Below are 24,917 nucleotides of genomic sequence, written 5' to 3'. Positions count from 1 at the left end.
TAGCCCGTTATTTACCTGGACGAAACATGGTTCCATACCCATTACACTGTCCACAAGTGTTGGCAAGATGTAAACGTGTCAGGAGTTTAAACAAATAGCCGTGCAGGTCAACGACTTACAGTAGCCCATTCTGGTGATAGTGATGGTTTTATACCGGGTGCTTTCCACATATATGTTGTTAAAATACTAAGGTACGAAATGTATATCAATTGCAATATTGTATAAAATACAGTATCTACTTTAGTTTACGTTACTTTCGATTCATGTTCCCTCCTTTATGAACACAGATGTTGTGGTGTGTTTTCTGAATAGATTCCTATGTGTGTAAGCATGTTATAAAATAAAACTAAACAATAAAGTTAACTATATACGAACATATAACATATAAAGCGTGTTAATAATAAGGAAACAAGAGCGCAGTTCAGCATGTGCTTCATTTTGCATCTGATGCGGACTTTGTGAAGCGAATCGCAGCGCCACCAAACAAAACGGTTCCTGCCTTGGTCGCGTAGTACAATGGGTGAATCAGCAGACTTGTATCGATAACATCATTCGATTATCTAACAGAATTAATATTATTATCGATTACAAACCTAAGTTGTTGAATTGTACCTCAAAACGCGTTGAACGTAAACTTTCATTATTATTTCATTACCGTTGTGTGTAGGCCTATTGCTGCTTGGCTGCAGTACGTGTAACGGGCTTCGGCGTAGGGACACCTGATTGAAGGTTACAACTCACATTAATACTATAATGGTAGACATTTATTGTCTACACTAGGAATGTACTGTGTACACTGCATCTGTACAGAGTGAAATATATTTTGTGCCGTACTGTGACTGACTGTTTACATGTTGAGACACGAAGTAACGGCGCGCTCCATCTCCCACTCTACTCGACCAACACAATACAGTGGAACTCCACAAATAGAGACAGCAATGTTCCGTGTGCGAGACGAGGTACGAACACTGTCTCTATACGGAGTATTGCGGACATTTGCAAACATAAGGTCTGTACAATGTTTTATGGCGTGCGGACCGAAACATAAATAATTAACGTATATAAGCCTAATTTTAAATATATTATTGTAGTATATGCAAAATATATAACAAAACAAATCCGTGATTAGGTATAATATATACGTGATACATCTGAAACATAAAACAAACTTCTCGAGGAAAAACTCTCTAAATATATCTACATACGGGTCAGCGCGTCTGGCCGCGAAACCAGATGGCCCGGGTTCGAATCCCGGTCGGGGAAAGTTACCTGGTTGAGGTTTTTTCCGGGGTTTTCCCTCAACCCAATACGAGCAAATGCTGGGTAACTTTCGATGCTGGACCCCGGACTCATTTCACCGGCATTATCACCTTCATTTCATTCAGACGATAAATAACCTAGAAGTTGATACAGCATCGTAAAATAACCCAATAAAATAAATAAAAAATACATACGGGGCTTCTATTTCAAAACTTCTCACTCTAAATAACTAGTTAATTAAATTGAATTCAATTTAAACCAAAAAAAACACGTGAATTTAGATATCAAAGGGTAAGTCTTAAACAAGGCTTAATTGCATTTTAGGTTTCACCTCCCACCTCCAGCCACTCCCACCTTGAAATTTCAAATGGCACCCTATATTTTTATACTTGAATATGAAAGAGCATTCAATTGTTTATACACCTCATCCATTTGTTTTCGCATCTTTTCTTTTCTATCGTCGCCTGGGAACCTGCATTTTTGTTATTGTTGATTAGAGCCAAAGAGAATAAAGCTACAAAAACTTATTGAGCATTTCTTGTAATAGTTGTGTTTGTGTATTAAATTATTTTAAAATGGTGTATGCCCTTCAAGAGAGAACATAAATCATCCCTATTGATTAATTTTAGGAAATACACAAAATAAGCTGTGTTTTCATCCTACAATCAACTGATAATAACAAAGCTTCTTATAATCACTACAGAATGCCTCGTAATTAGATGAATTTTGTTTTATCCTATGCACTGTTCTGATCGAAATGTCAAATTCTTGAGGGATGGCTCTGATTGATTCACCTTTTTAACCGTTCCAATATTTTCAACATCTGCTTCAAAATAAGTACACATTTTTTGTTCCCTGCCTTGCTGCCAACGTGTACGAGTATCTGCACACTACTGCACTGGTTCAACAGGTTAGCCCTGTGCAGCACGGGACAGGAATAGTGCTGCTTATGATTAGGTTTTTCTCCGGAGCAGTTATTTCCGCGCTTTCATTCGTAGTCCTCCGGTTACCTCCGATTGATGCAACGCAGGTTGTATATGTGCCGTGGCGCAGACATACACTCTCCGCTGAGCAATCCTTTAATCGGATCAGGTAGTGATTCGAGTCCGCTGACGTCCACGTATCTTTTAAAATAAGTTGTAATTTGTTGTTATTTATTCTCTATTTTATGTTTATTTCTCCCTTTCTTCGGCTCTTTTTTTTCTTGTTTTGCTTGAAGTGCTACGTTAGCTGATAGATTTTTTTTTTCTAGTTTTGAAATTCATAGTAATGTGTGGAAATGTGTATTAGTTTTATGTCATTGATCAAATTAATAACATTAAATCTAACTGCAAAACTAACGCAGAAGTAAAGCTTTTCAGTAGCTAATGTAAACATTTATGCTGTAGTTCTCCTGGAAACATACGTTTATTCGCAAATAGTTTTGTCAAATATTATTCTAAAACATATTAAGGGAGTTTCAGAATAGAACAAAAGAAACGTGTGCTATCAATGGGTTAAAGTTTACTGACCAACATAATTTATTCAGATTCTTCACCGGACAGGATTGTGATTATTGTGTTAAAGGGTGTCAATGTTTGAATTGCCTCTTCTAAAACGCGCCACTCTTTCCCTGTAATAAAAATATAAGCGGATATCAACTTAATTATAGTTGTAATTATATTATATTCTTTAGTTTCATTCAGAAACTCAATATTTTAATCTAAACAGTAAAATATAACTCAAGTTGTCTTTTAAATATTTCATATGTTTTTTATTGCCTCGAAGTTACGTTTTAGAGAAATTTCAAGACTTTCTCTATACTGTGGGCCTTTGGGAGCAATAGCACTGAAAAAAGTTAAAAAGAGATCATATCAAATGTTTTAGGTAATTGTATTTGTCGGCGCTTTCATCAAGTTAGCGATTGTGCGATCGCTTCAAATGGTGTAACAAATTCGAAGTTGGACCACCCTTAGAGTAAATTCGCCCACAAAGTTTACAGCTTGCGACTTTATTATTACCTTCAACTAAATTAAAGAATTTCCATGCGACGGATATCCGATTTGGTGCCATTTTATTCCACTCACAACTACCGTCAGTCCATAAGCGCCTATCGTCCTTGAGCTAACTGTCGTTTCGCTCCGGACCACCGCATCCCTCTATATATCCCTCTTCCACCTATGGTAGTACCGGAGATCACCAGTGGAGGGCTTTATTCGTAATCTCCGATTCCTCCGCGGTAGTAGTCACTCCGATGAGCAGCACTGGACAGGATGCGTTGACTACCTTGTATCGTGAAGTATACGAGAGTGAGCGTCTATTAGTGGAGTGTCTATTTGTTGAGTTCCACTGTGCTATTATCCGTGCGTTCTGAACTTCATACGTTTTTTATGCCCAGGACCGAAGCCTGCATTGTCATTTATATATATATTTTTTTAAACACCCTGTATATATATACAGGGTGTTTAAAAAATACGGGGCATAATTTCAGGTATGTATTTCCCACGTGTAGACAATCAAAATAGTTCATTACAACATGTGTCCGGAAATGCTTCATTTCCGAGTTATGGCCTTCACAACATTGAAATTCACAGGAACGTTTTTCTTTCCGCAGGTCGTTGCCGTCAAAGGAGACATTAAGAGGGCACTCTGACAGTTCATTCCGAGGCGAAGGTTACATTCAGTGTTGTAGGCGTTACACTGTGCGACATGTATTCAAATCAAGAGCTGGCAGAGATACACTTCATGTACGGTAAGGCGGACGGCAATGCTGCGCTGGCTCGTCGTTTGTACCGGGAGAGGTACCCACAGCGACAATGTCCAGATCGGAAGACATTTGTATATCTCCATTACCGTCTGTGCGAGTATGGAAAATTTAACTCTCTTGGTTTGGGAAGGGGACAACCAAGATCTACAACTCCAGAAGTACAGGAGGAGATTCTGGAGGCTGTGAACATGACTCCTTCTATCAGCACACGAAGGGTAGCGTTGCAAGTCAATGTTCCTCATACGACTGTCTGGAGACTGTTGAAAGAGTAGCCTATCAATTGTATCTTTATCATTTGCAACGTGTACAGGCCCTTTCACCAGCAGATTACCCTGCACGAGTTAGGTTCTGTCAGTGATTCTTGCAGCAGTGTGGTGTAAATCCGAACTTTCCTGCTGCGGGTACCTCTCCTGGTACAAACGACGAGCCAGCGCAGCATTGCCGTCCACTTTACCGTACATGAAGTGTATCTCTGCCAGCTCTTGATTTGAATACATGTCACACAGTCTAACGCCTACACAACACTAAATGTATCCTTCGCCTCGGACTGAACTGTCAGAGTGCCCTCTTAATGTCTCCTTTGACGGCAACGACCTGCGGAAAGAAAAACGTTCCGGTGAATTTCAATGTTGTTGAAGGCCATAACTCGGAAATGAAGCATTTCCGGACACATGTTGTAATGAACTATTTTGATTGTCTACATGTGGGAAATACATACCTGAAATTATGCCCCGTATTTTTAATCATTCTGTATATATATAAAACACTTAAAAATTTATGTAACTGATAAAAGTGGTAAGTTACCGGCTTAGCTCAGGCGGTAGCGCATTTGCCTTCTGTTCTGAAGTTGCGCTTGGGCGTGGGTTCGATTTCCACTTGGGCTGATTACCTGGTTGGGTTTTTACCGACGCTTTATCCAAGTGTAAAACGAATTTTAGGCAGTTAATGCCGAATGCCCAACCTTATCTTGCGAAATACCATCTGGCTGTCACCAATTACATCAATGTTAAATAACTTAGCATCTGATACAGCGTCGTTGTATAAACCCACTAAAATAACGAACATGACTTGAGGCATGGGAATCCCTAAGTGCTTCATCTACTACTCGTAAAATAATTGAGTAATTGTAACGGATAAGTTGGCCGTATAAAATCTCACTAAAAGTGGAAAAGAAACTCAATAAAGTGAAATGTATATAAGTAAATTAAATGTAAGAATATATATGAAGCCAGTCTCTCAGGAGTGCATTTCGCCTTACCCATCGAAGCAGTCGCTTTCTTCAGACTTCCGCAAATTTCAATTTCTCTTCTAGCTTTATGAATAATTTATTGAGTAAATGTAAAATTCTTCTCGATTTATTGATGTAAGTTGAAGTTGTTCCCACTAAAAGGAAACAATAAAGAAAGGAGAGTAATAAACCGTATTGCATTATAAATAAATGGACCCTTAACAGTACCCAATTATGCGCACTTTTAGAAGCTTATTTCGCCTACAGATTCTAGCTCGGCTTTTTCTAGGACCGCAGAGTCCTTGAACTTAGACTTGCTTTGGCCCATTGTGTGTCCTATATATACAGAATGAATCTAAAGTAATGTCATTAATTTCAGGGGGTTATTCCTTGAGTTATTTCAAACAAAAATGTTTAATACAATTTTGCTCGTTTTGGTTTTCTTTTCGAGATAAAAATGGTGTTGTATGAAACATTACATGGCGTGTTTTGAGAGACATTGATTTAATTCCCAGTATGTTCATTCAATTGAAGAGAGTAGTATAGTATGCTAATGATAAATTATTGAAAGAATTGTATATTTGCCCTTTAAATTTGCAGAAATTTAATCCGAACAGATGTAATATTTTAAAATTCCTTTCAAGAACGAAAGATTACATTTGTTTAGATCAAATTTATGCATATTTAAAGGACAAAACTGAAATTCTTTCGATCATTTCTCATCAATACAGTACTCTCCTAAATTGACAAAGAATATTCATACTTATATCAATGGCCTGGGTGCTATTCATGAAAATTATGCTGACAGGTAGTCCATCCTGTCTCAGCCAATTTCCATGCTCTGAAGAGTACCTGTAAAGCCTCAGGGCACAGGACTCTAAACTCCCTTTCTGTATCACCATCGGAAACCCGTACTAATCACAAGATTTTCCCCCTCATGTTCGAACATTGCACGACACTACTGCGTGTTCAGTTCAAAGTGTGTCATGGCTCGCTGTATGTCGTCATGTGGCTAGCCGATGAGCCTAGAGAATTCAACCTTCGTACACTTCCGCAGAGGCGTATTATCTATGTGCCAGAGGAGTTGCCTAGCAAGTACGGCGTTCATTCAGGAGAGTATGTACCGATACGTACCGTAACGCCGGTAGTGGCAGGAATGTGAACTCTTTGGAAACACATACTGAGGTGAGTTTTTTCTTACTGTCGGTGTATGGCGAGAGGATTAAGACGATTACTTACATACAGTATTTGTTGACATTAACTTCGACGGTCAACATGGACATTGAGCATTTGATTTGTATTGTGGAATGTTGCCGTACGCAACCGATGATAACAAATACCCTGCGTACGACTTGCCCGTGCAAAAAACAGTTCGAAAGAGGTTATGGTAGCACACAGACAGTACAGACCGCCATCTGCTACGACGTTCAAGTTATACCGTACACGTTCTCAAGTTCAGATTGAACGCCTTGATTAATAGGCAACTTCTCTGACATAAAAGCTGAAACTCGCTTCAAATCGCTGACTCACAACAGTGACGTCATGACACACTTTGAAATGAACACCCAGTAGTACATCCTCCCTTAAAACCATCTTGCAACGTTCGCTAATAGAAAACCCCTTTCGAATGGAATTGTTCGACTCTTCTGTAAACATAGTACCGTATTTTTCAGTAGTGTACATTTTTAATTTCTATTTGGCGTCTATTTTATTTAGATGTATTTATTCTAACGTCTATTGTATTTATCTTTGTTTTCATAGTTCATAACTGTCAATATTTCTATGTTCATGGCATTAAATAAAATAAATAAACCATACTTCGAAACGTTTGCATGTATTAGACAGCTTCGTAAAGTAATCTCCCATCACATATCGTAAGATGGAGGAGCAGCATCCCATTCTGATGATGCGAGCTTATGTATATGCGAATAGTGATGTTCGATTTCCTATTTGCACGAGACGTTTCAATTGGTGAAATATTACGCATCCAGACATTGATCTATTGAGGTGCGCGTCCTTCGCTCGCGCAGTCAAAAATAAGCTCGACTTGAATCTCTGATTTTGATGCCTTTTTCCCAGGAAATGAACGCGTACAGCCATGGTTCCGTTCGTCTGTCGATCGAGCTATTTATCACATCCGTTTGAAATTGGATATACGAAAACATATACGTTGTTAATTTAATTGAAGCTAGATTGAGATATTATGGCTCACGCCCTGTCCGTAGAGGTGTCAATTAACTCGGTTAAATATTTACTCTATTTGAATTTACATTATGAAATACTCTGTCATCGAGTTAATGCTGCATTTAGTTTTCAATTCAGATTTAGTATTCTAACCGAATGGGAGGCCCGTTGGTACATAAATGCTTCCAAACTCGGATTAACTTGAATTCTGAACGAAATGATAGAAGCTTTATAAAATAATATGCTTATTATTACTCCTCAATGTTTAGTCTCTGCAGAATAATTTCGACGTTCACGTGTCAAGAGGGGTCAATATCACACTTTTACGATATTGAGTTATGATAATGGGACAATTCTCCAGGTTATACATGTTCTAGAATAGGCCTACAGAACCCGTAAGTAGGGAAAATATGACGTCACCCTCACTCCACTTCTATTGGGGATGATCGAATTCAGCATAAAGATGTTTAAATTCTTTGCCCGTGCAAGTGGCGCCACTGTAATTTTCAAAAAGGACGGAGCATGTCGGCTCTGTACTCACCTGGGCTACGTGAATTTGTTGTATTATTGGTACGAGTCCCGTGACCTTGAGATCACTGACTTAAAGAAGCAGCGGTCTTCATAGTTGCATGGTTTATACCACAGTCTACATGCTGGGTAACTTTCGGTGTTGGACCCCGGAATCATTTCACCGGCATTATCACCTTCATCTCATTCAGATGCTAAATAACCTAAGATGTTGATAAAGCGTCGTAAACTAACCTAATAAAATAAAAAAACACAGTCTAGTATATACAGTCACGAAGCCCAATACTTAATAAATATGCATCCATAGATAGTTGCTAACCACCAGGATCGCTACTATCGCTTCATAACAGACTCTTTCCCTAAAAGACGATAACATGTATTATACGTTCGATATAGTGTTCTTTAAAAAAAATAACACCTTCCTTCCACTATTGAAATATGAAATACATAAGGTTTATATATTATTTTCATAAAGTATACGTTGTATGTTATAAACTCACCTTACTGAATCTTTCGGAAGAAGGATAAGTCTGATCTCTTTTTCTTACAATTTATAGTGCTACAAACGTCAACTTGTCCCATATTATTATTCAAATTATTGTATTTTGTGGAGGTGCAGTTGATCGTATAAGCAAGACATAATAAAAGCCTAAACTAACCAAACCTAACCTGTCACAGTTCCGTATATACAAGGAGTATGAGTACAAAAGGACTACCTCAGCGCTAGTTTAATCTACTAACATATTACATTACTCAGACTTCAGATTGGAGTACCGTAAGAAACTAATAAGTACAACTGAAATATAGACGAATTGCATTTACAAGTTATCATACGTAACTTTATACTTAATCATAATGTATAAATGCAAATATAGAAGTACTGTAGAGTAAACATAACCTATAATTTCAACATATCTAAATATCCGTGCGGTGCAACTGAAAATGATTGAATCGTGTATAAATAAATGTACAAAAATTTCGCAATATTTAATCGAAATGAAGGCAGGTATTACACATACGAACAACGTAATTTTCACACCAGAGATAATATTACACCTTAACTCGCAAGTGAATTATGTCTGAAGTGTCTCATAATCATTGTTTTAAATTCTATTCATGCAATTACACTACATTTTAGAGAAATATACGTCACTCTTTATGCATTCCAATTAATTTATATGGTTGAAACGCCGCCCTTCGTGGTCGGATTAAGCGAGTACGGCCTGTATTAGATTACGATGGCAGTGGCACAGTCTATTGTTCCTAGTACTCACAGCGCTCCAAGCAGCTAGCAACTATCGCAAGAAATGCAAAAAACAATCCCAAGCTCGTGACTGTACAACTAGACTGTGCTTATGCATTCCCTGTATCTCGCAGCTGACCTCGAGGATTGTGAGAAGTGTTTAAAATGTAAGCCAAGTCATGTGAAGTTAAAATGAAACTATTACGTATCAAAACGAATAAAAATACATTGAATCCAAATGAATTTTAAAAAATCAATACTTACTAAAGCGAATTACGTACAACTGAGAATTAATTCATACCGGTGTATAATTAAATGTAATTTTGCCAGGATCAGTGCTTAATTACGTACTAACCAGAACTACGTATCAACCAGGTTATGTTGTATTAAAATTTTCACAGATATTTTGTTCTCATAGCAGTATATCGAATGAGACTGAAGCCAGACCACTAGAGTCGAATACTTGACACCATTCCTGTGTGATTGTCAAATTCAATTTGAAGTGACCACAGGGAATTTAAAGTCTTGTCTCGAGAGACGCTGTTCAGAGGCAATGTGGCGATTTTATTTACCCCTTTTCCTATGTACGAGAATGAGGACACTGAGGGAGATAATATTGTATGCGGATCATCACATCATCGTCACGTTGGGTTTCCTAACGTCTGTGGACGTATTCCGTTTCAATCCCTACCTTCAGCTTTTCTTATCCAACTCTCGCGTGTATATTATTTTCCTGTTTCCTGAGTGAAACCACTGAAAGGTTTATTGTGTCAGTTTATATCCATCTAAAACAAGGTGGGAGGATATTGTCCGAAGAGATATATCACCGATTTTTACAAATACGAGGTTGTGGAGAGGAGTTGGATATCGTGAGTGAAGGCGTTTATTGATGGAGGCCAAAGTTCCAAAGCAGCTGGGCGTCGCGTCATGCGAAATGGATTATGGATATTGGAATCATTTTAGTTGTACTTTTCTTTGTCAGTTCTATGACGCTCAATACCGAGTTGATATTTTTGGTGAAATAAGACCGATGATTCTCTATTCATTGCCTGACATTCCCCTTACAGTTGGTGGAAACCTCGGAGAAAACCTAGTCAGGTAATCAGCCCAAGGTGGAATCGAACCAACACCGAGTGTAACCGCAGATCAACAGACAAACATATCTATCACTTGGCTAGTTGTCTTGTTCGAATGTAATCAATATACTGTGAATTTTATTTCAACTCACAACAATAATTCCTTTCTACAATTCACCTTAAACGCTCTCGTCAACAATTGGATCTTCACTCAACACAGTATTCGTTATAGCACTCCACCGACGACAATGACAATTTACTTGGACTATTACGCACAACAATGAACTGTTAATCTTAACTAATATTTACAAAGCACTATTTACAAATCAGAACTACCAGTTCTCAGTTCACAGTTCTTCTATCTCAGTCACTCGAGTTCACAGTATCTCGAACCACAGACCTTCAGAGACAGTTCACTGTACTCGAACTCGGGTCCCTCCAACTGCGGTCCACTGCACTCGAACTCAGGTCCCTCCAACTGCGGTCCACTGCACTCGAACTCAGGCCTTCGGATGCTGACGCAGATGCGGACGCACACTCGAGTCGAACTCCGGCACACAAGACTGGCTTCCTTGCTCTGGCTTTTTCACTGACTGGCTGACTAATCAACTGAAAACTGCAAACTGCTGTCGTTCCTTCGCGTCCGTAATTTATAACCACAGCGACGTAGCCTCGAAGGTTCCACGCGTCTCTGGAGATGGCATTCCAGAGAAATCCAGAGCCCTCTCCTCTCTACCAGCACCAGATGCGCGCGCAAACTCGTCGCGTTGACGTAATACACCCTCTCTCTTCTCTCCACCGCGCGACGTCACTCAATGTTCCATGGAGCCTGTGCGATCTGCTTTCTTGCGGGACGCTGGTCGTGAGTTCGAATCTCACGTCGCTGTCACAATACAGTATCTCTTATAGGCCGCGCCACCGTTTTTGGCATGTGAAATAAGTAATGGGAACCTTAAGTGCGAGTGTTTTACCTTCGTAGCAGTCTTTGGGCGAAAAAGCTGACAAGTGTGATTGGTAAATTGTTGATGTGACGTGTATTTAGGAGGAGGTACCGTTCTCAGCTGCAGTGGCAACACAAACTCACGGACTGGACACTGTACTCAAGGACACACCGCAGGAAGGCTAGCGTGGGGAAATTTAAGTGTGAATATCATTCTTTTTCCACAGTCTGGGCAACAAGTTTGACAACTGTGGTTGACAGAGTGCTGACGTGACGTCTATAGGAAGTGGTACCATTCTCAGCTACACCATCAACAAATGCTCGCAGACTGTGCATTGTACTGAAACGCTGGCGTCAGCAATACAGTAGAACCTCCATTATCCGTCACCCTATTAACCGATCGGCGGATTATCCGACTGTCTTTCTGTCGCTCTTTTCTTTCTTTCTTTACTGCGAAAATAAACATGTAAGAAACTTAATACTATACCTTATATTAGTACCTGTTTTCTCTAGAGTGTTTTATTACAAGACTTTACCTTTACATAGTACTACTGCAGGCAATAAGAGCAGTAACTTGAAGGTGTATTTCCCAACTTGTAAAATAGTCCCAAAAACTTCCGCACATTAGCTATATAACAAACCTGTGCAGCATTCAGTCCTTATTCTACTGTTTGAATGCCCGTACTTTATAACTTCTATGCAAAATATCTTCCATGGGTGTCAAAAGTGTTTTGCTAAGAATCGAAATAAAAATGTAAATATTGAGAGGTTTGGGAAAAGAGACAGCTTAGCTCATTTCGCATCAGAATATGTGATTGGCGTTACAACTGTGCGCGATCTAATGAAAAATAATGATAAAGTGTATAACGTATGTAGATCTACAACAGGAGCCCTATACTATTCCTATCCTTCCGTAAACAACCATCATAAGGAATTTTCTTGGCCTTTATAAACCCGTCGTTAACAACCAGAATTAAAATAGTGAACTTCTGCTCCACTATCTAGCATGTTAAACACAATACTATGGAGGAAATTATGAGACAGTAGTATGGACTTATGAAAATATTTTATGGTACGGATTATCCGATTTTTTGGATTAACCGTTCAGTCCACCCCCTTCATTATCACGGATAATAGAGGTTCTACTGTATATTCAGTTTTCCCCTTAATATGGAAGTCATTGAATGCAAGTGTGGTCAGTGAATAGATCCAAAATATTATTTATTTCTATTGCGCTTACACATTCAAGTAGGAAACCGATATATTGAAAATATTTAGAACACAAATGACAAAGTATGAAAAATATACATGAATAGTGCGTTAAAATACAGAAGAAGTACAATGACAGTCGTAACTTCGAACGGGTAGAAAGTTGCTTTTGATTCAAGTTTAAGCGTTTGACCGTATGAGAGAATGTTTTTCATTTCATTTATTGCATTTCAAAGATCACCATTGTAGCTTTAATATGTGGAACAATTGAAATATTATACAAAAGTATATAATATGATATTGTAAGCACAATAGCCTAATTCAATTTGCAAGCATAAGCAACTGAAGGTTAAAAAAAACAACCATAGTCCAAAAAGTGCAAATTTTAAATATTAGGGGAGAGTTGGGTAGTATCGAACATCGGGTAATATCAGACAGTGCGTTTTTTTCATCTACCAACAGATTGTAGTACTTGAATGACATGGTTACCTTTCTGTAAGCGACATCACAGAAACGTAACCATGTCATTCAGGTACTATGATCTGGTGGAAGATGAAAGAAACTCACTGTCCGATATTACCCGATGTCCCATACTACCCAACTCTCCCCTAAGCATATGGTGAGCGTATTGTAACGGCCGTGTACTGAATTAGTTGTACATCAAAACATAAAGTATTCAATGAATTATTTATACGCAAATTGTTTGGTTTTTTAACATTCTTTATTACGCTATAACTTCTTTAACTCTAAATCTAATACCCTGAAACTTATTTAACATTCATAGAATCTGTTCCATTTCTTTGCTTTTTACGTAGGATAATTACAAAATAGTAAAGTATGTACATTCTCATAAAACAAAACTTTTTCCATTAAAGATTGCGTTATATTTTATGTAAACTGAAAATAACATTATTACGAATACACATTCTGTAACTCAATCTCTATTTGAGTTAGTCTATTATCTTTGGAGAAATTAAAAATAAATCAATTTAGAAAAGAAACTGTGTTTACAACAATGTTAAGTAATGTGTTAAGTATGTACAGTAATTTGATCGAAACGTAGCTAATGAGATGTTTTTGTTTACATTCTCCTCTCGCAAGTCTTGCGGAATTAATAATTGCAGTTACACTCACCTTCACTGCGGAGGAATGACGTCAAGGAGCACTGCTGCTCTTTGCAGCGTTGCAACACATTACATTTCGTATTCTCACAACTATTGGACGTATTAAAGAATTATTTGACAAAACCTGTTCGCTTTGACTTAATCTATTACCTCTGTGAATTAATGTGATAGGTTCCATTCTACCCGATATATGATTTCTTGGGATAAATTATTTATGCTTGAGGCTGAAAGATTAATACTGCCTAGTAACAATAATTGACCTAAAATTGATCTTTGAAGAACTCAGCGTTTAATATTCCTAAATTCTCAGTGATTTTTAAAAATTCATACAGAAAGGAAAGTCTAATGCAGACACATTGGCGCGGCGACGTCCCAAGTGAAATTTGAGTCGCCCGTTTCCAGAAACCGTTAAGTCCACAAAAATTCAAATTTGAGTTTTGTACATAATCTGATAGCTGGCATTGTTTTACACATATTTTAAGCCACATTTACAGGTATTATAGACGTTATTTCCTACTCAAATTTACTACTGAATGTTAGCTACAGTTCCAGAACCCGTTAAGTCCATGACTGTTACAGGTTCATAAAACGTTATGTCCATAAGCGTATACAGGAGCAAAGCCTGTTAAGTCCAATAGAAAAAAGTGCATTATAGATGATACAGTTTTAATCAACGTTACATTCACACTTTCCTTAACCCTTCATTTCTGCTAAACTAATAAATAACCACATTATGTTAGGTATGTTATGCTCCTGGATAACCAAAGAATCTCCAAAAACTGCCAAGAATATTATTCTACTGTCCCTTATTGTTGGCCACTCGTTTATAAATCCCGATAGATTGTTTGGTCATATGGAGAAGCAAGTTAAAGCAAGAAGCCTTATCTTGAAATCTACTGACTGTGAACAAATTATATTGTTCAATTTGGGACTATATTAAACTGGAAACAGATGTACAGATGTCTGATTTGAAATCGGCTATCAAAGATATAGTAAAGCCTTCTTCAGCTTGGTATTTCCAGTTAAAGAAGTAAAAGGAACATTATCAAGACGAAAACCACTACGGGGCCAGTCAGTAACTGTTCAAGGTGAGCAAAGCTGCAAACTTCATGTTTGAGTAGGAAAACATATCTGCAGAAGAGGGAATTCATTCATGGAAACTCAGCACACAGAAACTGAAAAGGGTGTAAAGCTAAACAAAAGACAAAATGAAATATATCACAACCCTCTTAAATAATCACTATGGACCTGAATGGGAGAGTTGCGAGGATCTATTTAAAAAAAATTAACACAACAACAGATTGGAGTTGAACAGCCAGAAGAATAGTGAAATAGGTGAACTACCAAATCAAGATGATACAGTGATAAACCTTTAAGCGAAAAGTGGAAATAATTATGATTCATTAGAAATACAGAATCATAAAAAATATATTTATTTTCTTAGCTTTTATCCACGTTATCATATTAACTGTGTTATTAAAAATAACTTCTTAAAAGGCTTGCTTACCTTACTTAATGTGTCACTCATGAATTATAGTTCTTGTAAATTTTATGTTCCATCTACATTTTTTTTCTAGTGATAAACTGGTGCTAATATACTTTAGTAACAGACTAATTCTAGCCCACATTTTTAATAATAAATCAGTAATTAAGTCACTTTTATTTAGAATATCTTAAATGTTCTCCCTTGTTGTGTGCCATCTTGAATAATCCGATGCAGTTCCAAAGCCTGTTATATTCCAGTTACATAACCTAACACCGTTAAGTCCAACGTAAATTATTTGTCCTCAAATATTAAATTATTTAATTAAAAAGAGACTATTACAGTATGATTTCAGCACTTCATGTAGTCAGATGGAAATAAATTACCATATAAAACTAAACAAAGAAATTACAGAAATCGAATTTGGAAACAAATGACAGTTTTTCCTGATTTCTGTAATATTTTGTTGGAAGGACTTAACAGATATCGGAAATGGACCACTCATTTGTTACAATTTCTTGGTTTATTGGCTTACTTTTTCTTTAAATATTTCAAAGCAATCTTAACTGCCTTACGTAGGGTAGACTTATATGACACGCGACATATTGACCTCATAGGGGAAGTTGCCAACATTTTCATTTCTCTCATTATGCGAGCGGCTAATGACTTAACAGGTACATTTTGCAGAGCTCTACCATTTCACTGCCTGAACTGCGAGGCTTCGCGGTTGCTATGTCAGCCAAAACGGGGATTATTTTCGCTTCCAACTACCACCGTTGTGAACGATTCTTGTGGAAGGATTTGACATGCATTCAGATAGAAATACTTTGGATTTTTAAAACTTGTGCCTCTGATTTCAGTAGTTACATGATATATAAAAGCCAGAGGTAAACCTATACTCACAGCACGCTGTAAGGACCACTTGCTGTGCGAGTAATTGTTTAAAAAGTGGTATCATCGTTATATATTGTAACTTGTTGCTCGCGCTTTCAGATACACTACGTGTACAGTGACAGTGTAAAGTATTCGGACAATATTTTCCCATGTACAATAGTGGCAAAAAAATAGCGACCCTTGTAGCTGATATCAGAGCCTTGTTCACAGTGACAGCACGATAGACTGGTAACTAAGGGTGCGTACAAGACTGAGCCTGGTTCGTTACCGAGTTGGTCGCTCGTAACCTAGTTGGTCGCAGGGCAGAAAGTCAGGCTGATCAGAACAAAGCTTGTTTGCGCCTGCCAGTCAGTGTAGCTGAACCTACTCTGCTTTTTTCAAAATTGTCTTTTAAAAACTGTAACAATTTATAAAAGGCCAGGATGGAATGTATTGGTCTTCAAGTTCTCCTAAACGTACCTTATATATTTGGGTATTTTCAGTATGGAAATAACCACATGAATAGTCCCACATTTCTGGAAAGCATCATAATAAAACCCTTTCATTAAATCCCATATAGTTCATTCTGATACACATAGAGTACTGATAAAATAATATGTATTAATTGCCAAAAGATCAGTACCGGTAATTATATTGTTTCTAAAATCGTCACTTTCTGAAAAATGTAAATTATTCATTTACAAATTTACTTATTAATTGGTCACACCACCTCATTCTAGTGCCGAGACCAAGAAATCATGGGGCTCTAACTCCATGCTCCCGAAATGCCTTTATGGCATGTGAAGAAGCTACCTTCACCTTTATTAGTATCCATTTCAACTCCTCTTTCTTCTCAGAATTTCACAATAAGATATGGGTTTTGGTGATCGGGTTGAATCTGATTTTAAAATTTGTAAACATTGATTATCGTACTGAAAAATTGTTTTTAGAATTTGTAGTCTTGAAAATATATCAAATTTACATCAATGCATCATTAAATTTAATATATAAAAATCACATATATTTCAGATCATATACTCACAAACAAAACAAAAAGCATGAATACAATACGTTTGTTGGAACCCAAATGTTCAACGAGCACTAGTTTCAACCAAAGTATTAATATCTGCCCTAGAATGTATAACAAATTAAAAAGAAATACGTAAATTTATTTATCTCAAACAGTTGAAATTTAAAAACGTGTGTAAGCAATTTGTTATAAGTAATGATTAATTTTTAGATGTTGTTATGTTGTAATTTATGCGTCTACATTTATTATGTATTGAATCCTACTCTGAGCACGAGCTCACTCTCTTTTAGGGGCGTGCTAAAATGTTGTAAATTTACAATTTCTTTGTATTGTATTTTGTGGCAATAAACATTATTATTATTATTATTATTATTATTATTATTATTATTATTATAAATTCATTATACGCGTCGAAATGACGAGCAGTAGCGTTTACCACGTGGGGAAGTTATACGGACGCATGCGCAGTAAAGACATTTAGAGGTTGGTACATGGATAAAAATATAATAGGATGCGAAACTTCGGTCAGCACTATCTGGCGGCGGAGGGCTGAAATAAGATCAGCGTCCAACGTCGTAGGTGGTGAACATTAGAACTACGTGTTGGGTACATTAGACTACCCAGAGTTCTCTATTTATCGTTCGTTCGAGACGAACAGACGATGCTCGAAAAGACAAGATGGCAGCAAGAAACTTGCCAATGAGTGGACATAAAGCGATACTACGTGTGTGTATAAGCAGTGTATGTTAAACAGTGATGTTTATGGACGTTGTAAAAATAGTGTTGTTGAATGTATTGTAAAGTAATAGTAATATAATAAATTGAACTATCTAAGTAGTTCTTGCAGACTTTTCCATTGCAATAAATACCCAAAGAAAACAATCCCAATTATCTAACCTTTTGCTTTATTTTTTGTCTCTGTCTGGTTATATTTTAATTGGCTTATTGTAAAATAGATCGTCTCTTTTATCTTCCTGTTGGTTCCGGTAAGAATTTTCAGTAGAAAATGCTGTGAGGAATAAAAATGTAAATGTTTTATTTTAAGTTGGGTTAGTTTTGAATATCGATGAGGGTGTGAGGGAATACTTTCTGCACAGTTTAACATTTTCATCACCAGGTGCGCTGCTAAATGCATGAAGTAATTACTCTTTTCGATACTTGGTGCGCTGCTAGATGTAATAACGCCCCTCCCCCCCAATAGGTGGCAGCAAGATCAATTTATACAACAGCGCTTCTAGTATGTATTACGGAAAACTCAGTAAGTTTCGCATCCTATTATATATTCATCCATGGTTGGTAGCTGGAAAAATGAGGTGATTCATTCTACGAGCTACCAGCGGGCTAACAGGCTACGTAGGAGTCTACCTACCAGGCCTCGTCTTGCACGTCTCCATTGCTTAACGTTCGGGCATTTCTTCCGACTAGGTAACCGGTCAGCCTACCAACTACCAACCAGGCTCCGTCTTGCACGTGCCCTAAGACTTTCGTGGTTCGAATCCTGCCTGTGAAGGAAACTTTTTTTGTTCCTTATTCAAATTTATTCCCAATTTTCGATTGCAGCGATATTTTACTACTTAATTAACTTATTATTCTCAGAACATGAATTTCACCAGCTTATTTTCTAATGGCTTTCGAAATGGGCTACGTCAGCAGTCGAAACTACAACAATTTCAATAGATTACTCGCTATCTTATCAATGCGGGCGTGGCATGCGTAGTGGATCATTGATTATTCCGTCGGTCCGGTTTTTTTTGCCACGACTGTACAATATACAGGGTGCTCCACGAGAAATTTCCGCCACTTACGGAGCTTATTTCTGAAGCAAAACCTATAATATAAACATGTGTCCTATTCTCAATATTTTCAGAGTTACACTAATTTGAAATTGTAAAAAAAAAAAAAAACTTTTTTTTATAAATTAAATTCGTTGGGTAATTGACATTTTTGGTTAGACAAATTTTTATGAATCTTCTGTGTAATAAAATTAATGGATTAAGTACAGATGATGCTACTCCACCCCAATTTATTATACCATATTGTATTAATGATTGTACTAAAGTTAAAATTTTATTCTCAATGCCTTCTTAGTGATAAAATTTCGAAGTATTATGAATTTATAAATTGTCTTTCTTATACAGTACTTGTACACATAAAATCAATTTGTTTATCCCAACGTGAATACTGATCTACAATAATTCCTAAATATTTGACATGTGTGGAAGGTGTTGGATGTGGGCAATTACAATAATTATTTGTTAATTCATTACATGAAATATTATGTACTATATTCTAAGTCATTATCACTTGTCATACTTTTAAAGATTGTAAAAGTGAGGAAATCTTTAATGCTAAATGCACATAACACTGTACTAAAGGGAGGCTCAAATTTTACTTTCCAAAAGTAGCTACGTAATAATTGCAATAGTTACTCCATTTCTCAAACATAATCATTGTCATACTTAATGACAACAGAACCGTCATCAATTGGAATGGTAGACCTACTTGAACGGTACGTGAACCATTTTTCTCTTGAGATACTGTGTATGTTATAAATACTATTTTTGTAATCTACGCCTATTTTATCCATTACGAGCTGGTTTTGTATATAACTCATTATTTATTTATTTATTTATTTATTTATTTATTTATTTACTTATTTATTTGTTTCTTTTGTTTGTATGTATGTATGTATGTATGTATGTTTGTTTGTTGGTTTGTTTGTTTGTTCATTTGTATATTTATTTAGTTATTTATTTAGTTATCTATCTGTCTGTCTGTCTGTCTGTCTGTCTGTCTGTCTGTCTGTCTGTCTGTCTGTCTGTCTGTCTATCTATGTATCTATCTATCTATCTATCTATGTATCTACCTATCTATGTATGTATGTATCTATCTATCTATATCTATCTATCTATCTATCTATCTATCTATCTATCTATCTATCTATCTATCTATCTATCTATCTATATATCTATATATCTATCTATCTATCTATCTATCTATCTATCTATCTATCTATCTATCTATCTATCTATCTATCTATCTATCTATCTATCTATCTATCTATCTATCTATCTATCTATCTATCTATTCTGACAGGATTAAGGCCGTAAGACCTTCTCTTCCATCCTATCATTATATTCGCTCACAATTTTATTATCTCGTATTAGATTCAAATCATTCAACATTTTTTTTACAATGATAGGGATTTCCACACAGAAAAATTCAAAGTTACGCATTCAGCCGGTGTTAAAGCCGACTCACACCTACCGTGTTTTGTTTTCTGGTACTCCATGAAATTAAATTCTCACAGAGTGTCAAGTGAAATCCTGTTATTGATCTTCTGTCTAATACGTCTCCTACCCAATCTGTGTCTAAAAACCAACTGGGTAACATATATGTAGGCTAACATTACATTTTTGCTGTTCACTTTCAGTTTATACACATCTCCACACTTTTCGCATAGGTTGAAAATGATCCGGTGCGAATTATACTTGGCCATTTCACATTCGGCAACCTTTCGAATGGCGAAGTAGGCGTACTGTAAATCTTCTTGATTGTTGCTCTTTGTAGTTCAAGATATCTGTTAGTTTGAATTGAAACATTTTTGATTATTTATTCGAAAGTGATTTAACACCTTCCTTTCACCATGTGACGCTTTATGAATATCTAATAATGTTTTCCCTTCTTTAACATTGAAAATTTTTATCTGCCAGCCTGTACTAGTCACAAAATATAATTCGTGTTGACGCGTAACATAAATAATTTAGGTGTTCTCTGAAATAAGGATTTAACATACGTTACGTGGTTTTTTTTTCGTTTCCAAGACATATTGCATCCCTAAAAACACGTCTCTTCTTCTGGCAAATTATCATTTCCCCTCCAACAAACACAGCGCCCTCTAGAAACATTTGAATGTCATTCTGCGCAATGCTCTTATACTTACTTACTGGCTTTTAAGGAACCCGGAGGTTCATTGCCGCCCTCACATAAGCCTGCCATTGGTCCCTATCCTGAGCAAGATTAATCCATTCTCTATCATCATATCCCACCTCCCTCAAATCCATTTTAATATTATCTTCCCATCTACGTCTCGGCCTCCCTAAACGTCTTTTTCCCTCCGGCCTCCCAACTAACACTCTATACGCATTTCTGGATTCGCCCATACGTGCTACATGCCCTGCCAATCTCAAACGTCTGGATTTAAGGTCCGGTGAAGAATACAATGCGTGCAGTTCTGTGTTGTGTAACTTTCTCCATTCTCCTGTAACTTCATCCCTCTTAGCCCCAAATATTTTCCTAAGCACCTTATTCTCAACATCCTTAACCTATGTTCCTCTCTCAAAGTGAGAGTCCAAGTTTCACAACCATAAAGAATAACCGGTAATATAACTGTTTTATTAATTCTAACTTTCAGATTTTCTGACAGCAGACTGGATGATAGAAGCTTCTCAACCGAATAATAACAGGCATTTTCCATATTTAATCTGTGTTTAATTTCCTCCCGAGTATCATTTATGTTTGTTACTGTTGCTCCGAGATATTTGAGCTTCTCCACCTCTTTAAAAGATAAATTTTCAATTTTTATATTTCCATTCAGTACAATATTCTCGTCACGAGACATAATCATATACTTTGTCTTTTCGGGATTTACTTCCAATCCTATCTCTTTACTTGCTTCCAGTAAAATTTTCTGTGTTTTCCCTAATCGTTTGTGGATTTTCTCCTAACATATTCACGTCATCCGCATAGACAAGCAGCTGATGCAACCCGTTCAATTCCAAACCCTCTCTGTTATCCTGGACTTTCCTAATGGCATACTCTAGAGCAAAGTTAAAAAGTAAAGGTGATAGTGCATCTCCTTGCTTTAGCCCACAGTGAATCGGAAACGCATCTGACAGACACTGACCTATACGAACTCTGCTGTACGTTTCACTAAATATTTGATGCCCTTTATCTCATATTGAAAATTTCGTTATTAATTTCTTGTTCCAGAGAACGCCTCAATTGCAAAATAATACGTCATTATGTGTAAAGGTATATAACACAAATAGGGTAAATATTGGTAATATTGTGGTACTATTAATATTATGATAGTACTTTTTGAGAATGTTTTACAATTTTTCTGAGCGAGTGAAGGACCAGTTTTGTGCAGAAACTCTTCCATGAACATTCCCTTAATGCGTTGACGCAAAAAACCAATCGTCCTTTCACTCAGTAAAATTGTAAAAAATTCTCAAAAAGAACCATCATAATATTACTAGTATCAGAATATTACCAAAATTTACCCTATACAAATTGAACCATAATTAATATCTTTAATTTCAAAGGGTTATGCTTTGAGATATTTCAAACAAAGACTTTCATTGCAATTTTGCTCGTCTAAGCTTCCTTTCCGAGAAAAAATTGTTTTATGTGAAATATTTCACAGCTTGTTTTGGGAAAGACATCGATTTATTTCTCTGTGTTCTTAGTCAATACAACCCTCTTGCTACCAAGGTTTTTCAAAACTTACTACTATCAAGGGGAGTAATAAAATTATCCCAGTCAAAATCATATATCAATTTTATTTAAGCTTTTAGAATATAAACAATTTATGTATTATTGATTATAGACTTACAAATAAATGTAAAAATGTAAAATAATCATCCTATTTAAAAAAAACACAGCGTTTGAAAAGTTCTATTCCATTTTGCTGAAAACGTGCACCAAACTTAATAAACTTTAGATATGTTACTGGTGACACTTTAAGATAACATATACAGTAAATTTAAATTTGCCTTTCTTCCATTTCAAGACAAAGTACTTAATGCTACATAATTTTGACTTGGTGAAAAACACATTTACAAGCAATGAACGTCACTAATTTCTAAGACTATGAAAATAATAAATCGCCACCGGCGTCGCTCAGTCGGCTAAGGGTACGTACACGTTGGAGCGACGATAAAAGATTAAAGAAGCAGCGATGCTATATCAGAGAGAATTGAAGCATGCATTGTCATTGAGGTGTGCATATTGGAGTAACGATAAAAGCGAAGATACACGATAAAAGCGACGAAAATGAAAAGTTCCATTTTCTTCGCTCTTGTCGTTCATATGATCTCTGATTAAGATAATATTGACCTGTATAATGACCGGTGGTTATCAATATATCCGAATATTAATAGATTTATTATTATTTCGGCATATTAAATTAATTGTTGTAGATATTGGCAAATTGATCAGTTGTGTATTTATTCGTGATACATTATGTGATCACAATAACCAATCACAGCACAACGAATTTATACTACCTTTGGGATGAGAAACGGGTTCAATTTTGTACGTATTTAAGTTATATTAACCTTGAACCTAGCAGCTGATATTTCCTATATATCGTCTTTCATTAAGTGGATGTATAGAATATCTTCTACTGATAAATCAAAATGTTCGCTTCCCGCGTCCTCGTTGCTCCGATACGAACACTTGATTCTTTGATAATACCAAAGCGTCGCTAAGTCATTTCTTTTATCGTTTATCGTTGCTCCAACGTGTACCTACCCTAAGGCGCTTGCCTCTCGACCCAGAGTTGCGCTCGGGCGTGGTTTCGATTCCCGCTTGGTTCAGTTTTTCCGAGGTTTTCCCAACTGTAAAACAAATGTCAGGTAATCTATGGCGAATTCTCGGCCTCGTCTCTCCAAATACCATTTCGCTATCACCAATCCCATCGAAGCTAAATAACCTAGTATTTGATAGAGTGTCGTTAAATAATGAAGTAAAAAACTAATAAATTTAATTTTAGATATTTGTTGAAATTCAAATACTGTATTCGAACACCATCTATGTATACTACAACGAGCATCTCGAAGAAAGGCTAAACTAATCATTATTTGTAACAAAATCACTTTCAGAAGAAACTTTAACACACAGGATTAAAAAAAAAAATAAGAAATTGCGAATAAAAGATTATGATAATATAAACAATAATATAAAAATTGTTATTGTAACACAAAAGGCAGTCAAACATAGACATGAAGAAAATTAAGCTACAGCCTAGATCATATATGTAACAGATAGGTCGGCTTTATAGGCTTTGACATTAACAAATTTTATCAGGTTTACTACGCTGCCATCTAGTTGTTACATAAGGAGTCACGTCATAATTCCAATATGAATTGCATTAGCGACTGTACTGCCATCTCGTGTTCGTTTACGGCGGACGGGTGGCGATCCTGGCGGTTGTTCTCTTCAAAGTGCTGCCGATTTTAACATGGCGATGAGTTATCTGTTACATATATGATCTAGGGCTACAGATAGAATTTTATATCCTGGAATTCTCATGACACAGACTACCAAGGGGGGGGATAACAAGAACACCCCACATAAATAATGTGAATTACATCTTAAATTAGAGTAATTAGCCTATTTATGTTATCTTTATTTCAAATTGTTAGTAATCATATAATGGACATTCGAGTCCTCATGGGGAAGAAATTTTCTCATGAAATTTCGGCCAGTGTATGGGACCGGTGCCCACCCAGCATCGTGATGCACTTGGGGAGCTACGATTGGTAGCGAAATCCGGTTGCGAATACCAGCTATAACGGCTGGGGGGATCATCGTGTTAACCACACGATACCTCCATTCTGGTTGGATGATCGTCCACCTCTGCTTCGGCATGTGGGCGTGAGGCCAGCAGCCGGCTGGTCGGTCTAGGCCCTTCAGGGGCTGTAGCGCCACGGATTATTATTATTATATAATGGACAAATACATGGAATTTCAAAAAGAAATATGGAAAAAATAAAAAAATAATATTGAAAAATCGTCAGTGGGGTAATCGCATTACCCCTCTTGGTAGCAGAAGGGTTGAGAGAGCAGTGTATTTTGATTATACAGTAAATGATTGAAATAATTTTAGTTTTGACCTTTAAATGTGCAGAAATTTGATTCGAACAAATAAAATATTTTAAAATTTCTAAAAGTTACATTTGTTCGAATCAAATTTCTACACATTTAA

This window comes from Periplaneta americana, chromosome 10 (assembly GCF_040183065.1).
Source record: "Periplaneta americana isolate PAMFEO1 chromosome 10, P.americana_PAMFEO1_priV1, whole genome shotgun sequence".
Lineage (NCBI taxonomy): Eukaryota > Metazoa > Arthropoda > Insecta > Blattodea > Blattidae > Periplaneta > Periplaneta americana.
This window is presented reverse-complemented; position numbering follows the sequence as displayed.